At 37.6% G+C, this 10,987-nt stretch overlaps 1 pseudogene; it reads right to left on the bottom strand.

Annotated features, from left to right (window-relative positions):
* Window positions 1–710: 710 nt before the first annotated feature.
* On the bottom strand, window positions 711–2,693 carry LOC122040790 (annotated as a pseudogene).
* Window positions 2,694–10,987: the final 8,294 nt, after the last annotated feature.

Below are 10,987 nucleotides of genomic sequence, written 5' to 3'. Positions count from 1 at the left end.
AAATAATATTATAAATTACTGGACTAAAAATGTAAATTAACACGAACAGGATTAAAATTTGAAAAAAAATACAAGTTACAGATCCAAAATGTAATTTATTCTGGTAATGTTTCACCTTGATTGAGTTGCATTATTTGTGACCTCTAGTCCAAGCTCGACTTCATATTTGATGCGATATCAATATGATAATAATAGATATAGTGTTGTTTATGTCAAATATTGTTGGGCATGGGGTGAAAGAAAAGAAAAGAACACCCTACAGACGAGCAAGAATCGCATGCCTGAGATGAAAGATAATAGGATCGTTACGGTTAGATGACTCGATCAAAATATGCTACAATATGGCGCTTCCATTCAAAGGAAAATCCACATAAAATCTAACTTCCAGGTAACTATGAAGTGTCCTAATCGAACTCTTCGCACTAATACTGTTCTACAGTCAGCATAGCAAAACTGCAACTTGATTAGGATGGAAATCATTAGGATGAGAAAAGGAAACACTTATGGAACCAAACAATTTCAGATTACAAATTAAAATGTGCAATTATACATAGATTTTTTCCAACAAAGAACTACAAAAGAGTTACTAAATCCAATTTCCACCCAATTTTCTTTGCATAGACAGGCAACGATCTGAAACACAGTGACAAGTTATTGCTTGAATTATGAAAAGGTGCCTCAGAAATCATACCATAATGTACAATTCAACATTACAAAAGAAGCATCTATAAGATTAAACATCAAGATTGCTCCAGTCGATATCAGAAGATATCGTCTGTTGCACAAATACTCTCAGTCTCTCTATCTCACTGATCACAGTTAACCATTTTGTAAGAACAACCATTGTCACATAGTTTGGTTTGCATCCCTGCGAACTCATCTTGTCCATAAACTCGAAGGCTTTATCAGACATGTTGTAGTCCTTAAGACCCTTGAAAATGGATGTGTAGGTCGTGGCGTCGGGCAATATATCTTATTTCTGCATCTCGTCGAAAAGGTCTATTGCGGCATCAACTTTTTGATTCTTACAATAAAAATCAATGAGGATGTTATAAATAACAGTGTTAGCCGGCACCACTGATACATCCATGCTCCTGAAAATCTTCATGGCCTGGTTAAGTTCACCAGCTTTGCAGTAACCATTGATCAGAGTTCCATAAGGACAACATCAGGTTTGCATCCATCATCGATCATTCATTGAGGAATTCATCAGCCGTCGAAAAATCAGTAGTCTTGCAGAAAGCATCAATCAAAGAAGTGTAAGTGAAGACATCGGGCCTACGCCCTGCCTTGCACATTTTGTCATATGTCTCGAATGCCTTATCCAACCTCTTCTTCTTGCAAAACCCACAGATCAAAGTGTTATAGCTCTTTATGTCTACTCGAAAACCATTCTTTCTCATCAACAACACATTCAAAAAAGCATCATCCAATTTACCAACTTGAGTCAACCGAGAGATGAGAGTGGAGTATGCTGCAGAATTAGAGGAAACTCCTTCCTTGATCATCTCACCAAACAATGCTGTCGCCCTTCCTACATTGTTGGAAAGAAAAAAAAAACACCAATCAGGATGTTACAGGTGATAGCATTGCCTTTAACTTCTGGCCACTCGACCTTTTTCTTTCGAAAAAAATCAAGGGCACTTCCGATCATACCATGTCTACACATTCCATTTACAAAGGCGTTCAGCGTAAACACATTGACGGCAATCCTTTCCTTCTCCATCTTGGTAAGCAATTCATGAGCCATGTCAAACTCTGCAGCCTTGCAGAAGGCATCGATCAAGATGGTGTAAGTCACATTGTCAGGATCACAAGCATGGCTTGATCTCATCCAATCAAACAAGGAGAGACCATCTTGAAGCCTTCCAGCCTTGCAGAGCCCATCGATGAGTGTTAAAAATGATTGTGTCAGGGGGCACTCCCGAATCTGAGCTTGACATTGCGTCGAGCACCTTCAGTGCATCGTCGAGACGACGAGATTTGCAGAGGTGATTGATGAGTATACCGATGGTGACTACGTGGGGGCGCACGCCCAAGTCTTTCATCTCCGAAAACAGAAGATTCATCCTTGCGACGTCTCTAATTGCAGCGAGGCCGATCAAGAGGGCGTTGAACACAGGGGCCTCGATGGAGCCGCCAGCATCCTTTACCGCGTGGAAATAATCCCAGGCACCGGAGGTGGCGCCGCCGCGGCACAGCTTGCTGATGAGCTGAGTGAACACAAAAGCGTCGGGCGGAAAAAATCCCATCTTGGCCATCTCGACGAGGAGGGCGAGGGACTCCTCGCTCAGGGGCTGGCTTCGTTTGGCCAGGCCGGAGAAAACGATCGACCGAGTGGTGGCATCAGGCGGGGAAGCGGAGTCGGGGGAAAGCATGCCGCCGAGGACCCACAAGGTGGCGGAGAGGCGACCGGGAGAGGCGGAGTCGAGCAGGGAGCGGAGTTGGTCGTTAAGGTGGCGAAGTGAGGCATTGTGGGAGGGTTTGTCAGTTAAGAGGTGCTTCCCGTCGCTCCGGGTGCCTACGCCACCATCGCAATCGACGTCGGTGGAAGCGGCGGCGGTGGAAGAGGAGGAAGCTTGGCGGCGGCAGAGAGACGTCAAACGCAAACACGGATTCTTCACCGTCTTCATTTTCCGTTGGAAGTTTCATCGGCGTCGGAAAAATTAAGAAGCGCTGGCGGACGCCGCGCAGATGCCTGGATGGCAACCTGAGGCCACCGTAAACTAGACCCGATCCCGGGCCGGGTCTGGCCCGGACTCGGCCCAGGCCCGTAACCGGGTCAACGGGCCGGTTGCCCGTTGACCCGATTCGCTGGGCCGAACCGAAACCGGCCCGGCAAGTTGCCGGGCCGGTTCCGGTTCATTAGATGTAAAAACCGGCGAACCGCCGGTTAACCGGCGGGTTGAACCGGCGATTCAGCCGCAAATTTTTTTTTTTTTTTTAAACGGCTTGAACCGCCGGTTAACCGGCGGTTCATAGCCATTGGAACCGCCGGTTAACCGGCGGTTCGTAGCCGTTGGGAGAGTTTTTTAGGTATTTTTTTTCAACGGTTAGGATCATTTGACCGTTTTTTGATCAATGGCTATGATTTAGTGTCCGTTACCATCAAAACTCTATAAATAGAGAGCTCATTTCATCATTTTTCACACACATCTTGTCTACTCTTAATCTCATTTTCGTATTCTCTAATCTCTACGCGCTTTCGTTTTCAATTACAATGGAAGGAGGCCGCGGAGGTGCATCATCTCGAGCTCGGAAGGGAAAGCAAATAATGAATCCGCGGGAGGAGGACCCCAACATTCAATCTACCGATGATGAGATCGAGCATCTTCCGAATCCGACACCCGAAACACAAGGAAGTACCGATGCAATTACTTCTAAGGTTTGGGAACTTCCTCCTCTAAAGTCTTCTATTTTTACTAAACATTTTGAGAAGGTCACTCTTGCTCGAGAAATCGTACACAATGTTGATGCTTCCTTAAAATATTCAACGGCAGTGACTATGGGTCGTTGAAACGACATGTAGAAACGAAGCACCCGACGGAATATGGACTCGACCGTTCTCAAACACAATTATCAAGATTTTCTTCAACTAGCGGTAGTACCGATTCCGGTTTATTTTTATATTCGGATAATAAATTAAGAGAATCATTAGCTAAATTTGTTTCCGTAGAACATCTTTCTTTTAGTTTTGGATCTAAATGCACATTTGAAGATTTTTGTAAAGAATCTCTTAATCCATGTGTTAAACGTGTTCCTAGGACTACACTTACTCGTACAATTAAAAAATTAGTAAAACAAGGAAAAAAAGAATTTAATTGATGAATTTAGTAAATTAGATAATAAAATTTCTTTATGTTCCGATATTTGGAGTGATCATTGGCAAACACATTCGTATATGGGTGTGACTTGCCATTGGATCGATAACTCTTGGAACCTCCAAAAAAGATTATTAGCTTATAGAGTTTTTGATGAATCACATAATGCTCATAATATCGCACAATTATTATGTTTAATTTTAGAAGAATATGGTTTAACTCATAAAATATTTTCAATATCATTAGATAATGCTAGTTCTAATACCGCTTGTATAAATGATCTAAAATTTGTTTGTCAACCTATTATTGGAGGTTTATTTTTTCATATTCGTTGTGTATGTCATGTTTTAAATTTATGTGTTCAAGATGGTTTAAAAATTTTAGAAAGTTATATTAAACCAATTAGAATTGCAATTTCTTATTTATGGTCTCATCCATCTATAATGAAATAATGGGGTAGGTTTTGTAAAATTAATGGAATGAGACCTAAAAAATTTCCACATGATGTACCAACACGTTGGAATTCAACATACCAATTATTACAAGATTCATTTCAATATAAAGAATTATTATGTTCATTTTTTGCACAAAACACTAATACTAATATATATTTATTTTCACAACAATGGAATATTTGTAGTAGTATTTGTGAAATTTTAAAAGTATTTAATGATACAACCGAACAACTTTCCGGTGTTTATTATCCCACTGCTCAATTAGTTTTAGAAAATTTTTCTAATATAGTATTAGTTTTAAATGAACATATTAATAATGAATCTTTATCTCCTTGCATCTTAGCTATGAAAACTAAATGGGAAAAATATTTTTATTTAATTCCTGAAATTTATTTAATTGCATTTGCTTTAGATCCTAGATTTAAATTAGATGTTTTACAAGAAATGTTAACTTTATATTATGATGCTTTAATTCCAATTAAAGATTCTTCTTCCTGATCCAGTTAATATTATATATAATGTTAGAATTTATTTATATGATATTTATAATCAATATTATGCAAAATATGGAACACAAATTAATATTTCGAAATTCAACAAACTACTAGTAGTAATTTAAAACTTACAAAAGCACAACTCTTATTAAAAGAACGGACAAACGTCCACGGGGATCCTCAAGTTCCACACGGAACTTGAGAATTATTACGACTTCTTTTGATTTTAATGAAGCGGATAGCGAAAACTTGATATCTTAAAGTGGTGGTCACAGAAGGCTCAAAGCTTTCCCGTTCTCTCCGTGATCGCAAAAGAAATTTTAGCTTGTCCAGTGTTAACTGTTGCTGTGGAGCAGACGGTGGCAACATATTAGATGAACGACGATCAACTTTGTCTCCGACTCCTTGGAAGCCCAAGCATTCTTGGACGATTGGACCAGAGCGGAGAAAAGAATCCAAGGAATGCAACTTTCAGATGACGAAGTTGAAGATTTTGATACTGAAGGAACAAATACGACAGGAACAGGAAATGGAAGTGAATGAAAATGTAAAAGGATAAAAAATGTAAAAGAACTACGTGGGCTTTGATTCCCCTAAAGGGATACGTAGGCAACTTAAATAAGTGCAAGCCCTTTGTTTAATAAATTTTAATTTATAATTTTTAATGTTTAATGTTTAATTTTTAATTTTTAATTTTTAATTTTTTTAACATATTAATCTTGAACCGTGACGAACCGTGACGAACCGTGAACCGAACCGTGAACCGGCGGTTCTGAACCGTGAACCGGCGGTTCTGAACCGTGAACCGGCGGTTCTGAACCGTGAACCGTAACCGTCTTGGGCGATTAAGGTTAAGGGTCGACCTGCCTGGAACCGTCGAACCGGCGGTTCCGAACCGTCGAACCGTCGGTTCCGAACCGTTGTCAGGTCTACCGTAAACCCGGAGCAAGATTTAGTAAAAGTGGAATCCGTTAGAGTAACGACCCCACAGGGTAAATAATTAAATTATAGTCATCGCGCAGCGCATATTAGTATCCCAACCTATAAATTAATCAATTAGACTAAAGAAACGATAGCTAGGACTCTCACTCATAAACAAAAATTAATTTAATTAGAATTGATACTATATTTCATTTTAATTAAAAAATTAAGAAATATATTTTTTTTAATATCATCGATCCAAGATATTTATATAAATTTCTCTATTCGTGATTTTGTCAATCCTAAGATATAGGATTAAAGAGAATTATGATCATGTATATTTTTAATATAAAAAATAATTAGATAAAATTACTAATAAGATTTAAATTTATTTTCTAAAAAATGATATTAACATAATTCACTTTTAGATTTTATCAAAATTAATTAGTAAAGGATCATATTCTTAATAAAATAGTAAAATATATTTTTATCTCCAGAGTTGATTAAGAGAAAGCTTGGATATCTTGTACCAGCTAAAATATTAAACTTTTTTTTTTAAAAAAAAAACTCTTTGATTAATAGTGATCCTATCCGAAAGTAGTGAAGATGGCTGACTGAGAACGTGACTCTGACATTGACTAGGTGGAGACTCCTCATTGTCATATGTGTTACAAAGAGCGTTAGTTATCGGGTTAGGGAAGAGATCTCTAACGTTGGCCCCACTACAACAAAAACCTTCATAGACATCGATTTTCCACCGGTGTCTATTTCATTTTCGACCGATGTTTATGAAGCCGATGTTAAAAGTCTGCCATTTTAGACATCGGGTTAAAACCGATGTAGTATCACTTAACGACACCGGTCTTCGAATCGGTTATTAACCGGTGTAGTATCACTTAACGACACCGTTTCATCAACGGTGTAAAATCGATGTAATATTGTATGTTAATAACACCAGTTTTGGCAACGGTAAATGACCGATGTAATATTAGTTAATAACACCGGTTTTGCAGCGGTGGAAAACCGATGTAATATGTATATTTTTTTACAGCACAAATTTGATTTTCGAAACAATGAAAAACCAACAATAACAAAAAAAAATACACAAATATTCACAAATTATACAAATATTCTTCATTTAATAATATCCATAAAATACACAAATATTCACAAATTATATAAATAATCTTCTTACAACAATATCCATAAAATACCCAAACATTCTTTTTACATCAAAAGCTAGCTAAAAGATATCAAAATCAAGGTAGAACATTCTTTTAACACATCAAGGTAGAACCACACTTCAAATGTAATATAGCATGCATTCAGCCCACTCGAACCGCACTTCGAGAAGAACTTCAAATGTATCCTGAATATCCTGCACTAAGCCCCCTATTTTCTGTGATTTCTACTACCAACCAGAAGAACTTCATTGTGATTTCTGTGATTTATTGTACTATTTATTGTACTACCTCTGATGCCATCTTGTTCCCTCTATTGACAAGACCATCAGTAGCAGTCTGCGAAGAACTTCATTGTAACAGGCTATCGCTTCTGCATAATTTCCCTGGTGTAATACAAGAGAACTATCAATTTCCAACTAGGGGCAAAGATAGCAAAGAAGATGATAGACAAATTATATGACTTTCTTCCATTAAATGAGGCAATATGCAGTAACTCTCAAACTAGCAATGAAAAAGGCAGATATAGTACTCTACCTATTGCTTGTATATAATAGCCAAGTTGTTGAAGGGCGTAGATATCCCTGTTGTAACTGCTAAAGTTGCCTTATAGAATGATGCAGCAACACTCACCATGTTGCTACATGAAGAGAAGTTTCATTAAGAAACAAAAATAAAGTATCTGCACAGTTGTCATCAAACATTTCTAAAGCTTACCAATCCATGTATATGTTGCCAAGGCTTGACAATGCTTGTGGATGGTTAGGTTGTAAAGCAAATGATGACTTGGGAAAAATTATTAAAATGAAGTTATTCAACAAGGAAAAAAAACTTAAGATAATAAAAATATCCAAATTAAAAAGTCACCCTATAATGTCCAGCGTCTTTGAGAGCATTCCCCTTTTAATGTGCAAGAAAGTCGATCATTAACTAACCTAGCTCACCATCAAGAAGGATACCACATTTTGACATATTAGACCATTATCAACTTACCAGATTATTGTAAGCTTCAATAAAGGTAGAATCACAGTTGATAGCTTGCTTGTAATGCAGAATTGCCATGTCAAGTTGACTTTGTTCATAATAGATGCCAACAAGGTTTCCTGCGCCCAGATATCCCCAATGCATAGTTGACATAATAAACTCTCTTCAGAGCATAGTTTGCAGCAAAGTTATCCACAAAATCAAAAAGAGATTAACAGTCCAATGACAAATGATAATCAAAGTGAAGAAATAAACAAGTAGATAATAGGTTCCATTATCACAACAATTCACAGAACCTAAACATTCTAAAAATACTAAATCTAAGATTTTATTTCAGCCCTGGTCGAAAAGAGTACTCAGTTACTCCACAAGTTTGAGCAACAAGGGTGACTTAACTATGTGCCACTGTGATGATAACCTACATTGACAGTGACAAAGGAAGAAGAGGAGAGATAAGTGATCATAGGCTTCTTTCGATCAAGGTTTTGTAAATGATCGTGGCAAAAGGGCTACTATTCAAATGGGTGAACAGGAGGAGGACGTGCTTGCTTAGCTCGCAAGAGAAGAGAAAAGAGATGGGCCCACAAATGACAAATCCTTTGAATTGAATAGCAGTTATGAACTGGTTTTTGTTAGACTACATTAGGCATACCCAAGAAAAGTTTTCTTCCTGATAGTGATAATTGACGCTAGTTGGGCTTCATATTCTTCTAGCTAGAACTAAAATGAGAAGAAACTTAGGGAATTAAATCATGTAAAATTCAACAGAAAAGGGTTGGATATAAGGAATATGTTTATGATTAAAAAAAAGAAGTATGAGCAATTCTGAATCCTGAAGATATTTTGTTATGGAACTAATAGTAACGATTGTGTTTAGTTCAAGCTAATCTTTATAAATTAGCAATACCATATCAGAAAATAATGAAGAATCAATACTCACATAAAAACTTTGAATATGTGAATCATGAAAGATCATGAAAGACTGCCTTGCTTTGCAGTTAACCGAAGCTTGGGATCAGGTTCCAACATCAGCCGAACTAAATTTTTAGCACTGTCAGAAATACTAGGCCATGGTTCCCGTTTGAAATATATTACGCCCCTAAGAATTGCTTGAGCAACTCCCTGTTCAGTTTCTACAATTAAGAAATCATAGCTCGTTAGATAGAAAATGTATCTGAAGAAATACAAAAAGTGTATTAATTAATAGACAATAAGTATCTTATTAGCATAAAGTGATAAAACTAATAAAGAATAGATTTATTCATGGAAAGCTTACAGTAGACAATAAGTAACTTATTTGTAGAAAGTGGTAGAACAAATAATGAAGTGTGCAAAATGGATTTATTGATAGAAAGCTTACCAGCCCAAAATGGTGGAACTCCACACGGTAAGATATAGAGTATAACTCCAGCACTCCATATATCAATTTCTGGTCCATAATTCCATTTTAAAACTTTTGGAGCCATGTAATAAGGGCTTCCAACTATCTCAAAAAATCTTTCACCTAGAATTGGGGTAAAAAGAGAAAAAAAAATAAGTAGAGCACGCCCTTATAGTAAAACTAAACTTCAAGTTATGTTATTGAATGGAAGTGATCATTAATGAGACTCAACAAAAATGAAGATCATTAATATGCATTCATATGGTAACTAATCATTCTAACTTCATTAACCAGGAGAACTTTAAGACTAAAATAAATAGATGAATACAGTAAAAATAAAACTCTCCCTCAACTCCACTGAACAAAAATTGCTTCTTGTTCAAGCAGTGCCATTGCCAATAGTTCACTCTATTCATAACATTATGAACTTAATCTTCTCATTCCAGACACTCAGAGATCAAAATATTCAAATTAGACATGAAAACAATCTCAATAAGTGCATTGCCAATAGTTCTTAAAATATTACCAAGGAGGAGAAAATAAGGAAAACATTCTTACGAAGTGTTCTTTTGTTTTAGCAAACTAACTTAGCGAAATGCAAGGAACAAAATGTTAAGTAAACAATGAATTATGAGATAAATTCTTTCCTTAGAACAACATTAACGGCAATACACGAACTATTTTAGAAGACAACACTAGCATAGATAGTTCCATGGCTGCACCACATTGTTAGCAACACAAAATAATTAGATAAAAACAGTATCAGTGGAAGAAATGTTATGTTAATTATCTATTCTGAACCTAATCACAGGATTAAATCAATGTGCCCACATCCGTACCTACACAGAAACTTCAACTGGTCCAAGCTTTTCTAATTAGAAAGAAGACACTTCATCAAAGGGGGAAAAATCAGCAAACAGTAGAAGATGAGGATGATTTGGACCTGCGAAGTTCAAAGTGGCGAGGGTCTTCTGGTAGGACTTCACACAGTACAAGCAACCATACACCATGGGACCTAAACTGATAGATGATGATCGTTCTTTGTCAATGAAATACGCAGCGAAATCAAGTGATCATAGTGGGAAAGAAGGGAGGAAATGGGGGATGAAGGAGAAAATAAGTGTACCCAAAATGGTGCCTCTTCCGGCTTCATCAATGTCTATTATGCAGGGCTTCGCAGTCCATCTCAGAAGGGAGGAGCAGGAGAAGACATCCTCCCTTCTCCGCCCAAGTTGCTGCCAATTCCAACACAAGGAACTGAGGAAGGAACTCACGGATCATGAAGACATCCTCAACAATGGTCTTCATGACCACAGCTGCCGCGCGCTCTGAGTAGTGGCCCCTAGTCACAATGCGGTCAAAGAGCTCCCCGCCCTCGCACAGCTCCATGACCAAATGCACGACTCCGTCGTCCTCGCACAGTGACGTTATTAGTAATAAGAAGAATACAGGCAATCAACTATGGTTTCCAAGACACATCCACTCAGTTCCACATCCACAACTTAATTCCTAATGAACTTTCTGAACTTATTCTGCATGTAGAATTTTACAGGTGACGTTAGCTGCTAAATACACATCTCCTAAACATATTCAAAAATGGCAATGGTGTAAGGAAGGAAGGACATCAAGTATAATCCCCAGCTGCATCAAGTCACAAGGCTTGCCAAGAGAGTAGTTTGGGACAAACCAGTCCCTTGTAAGAAGCTAATAGTGCTAGACACCGGTGAAAGAAAGCAAAATATCAATATCA

This window comes from Zingiber officinale, chromosome 2A (assembly GCF_018446385.1).
Source record: "Zingiber officinale cultivar Zhangliang chromosome 2A, Zo_v1.1, whole genome shotgun sequence".
In the NCBI taxonomy this organism is placed as follows: domain Eukaryota; kingdom Viridiplantae; phylum Streptophyta; class Magnoliopsida; order Zingiberales; family Zingiberaceae; genus Zingiber; species Zingiber officinale.
This window is presented reverse-complemented; position numbering and strand designations above follow the sequence as displayed.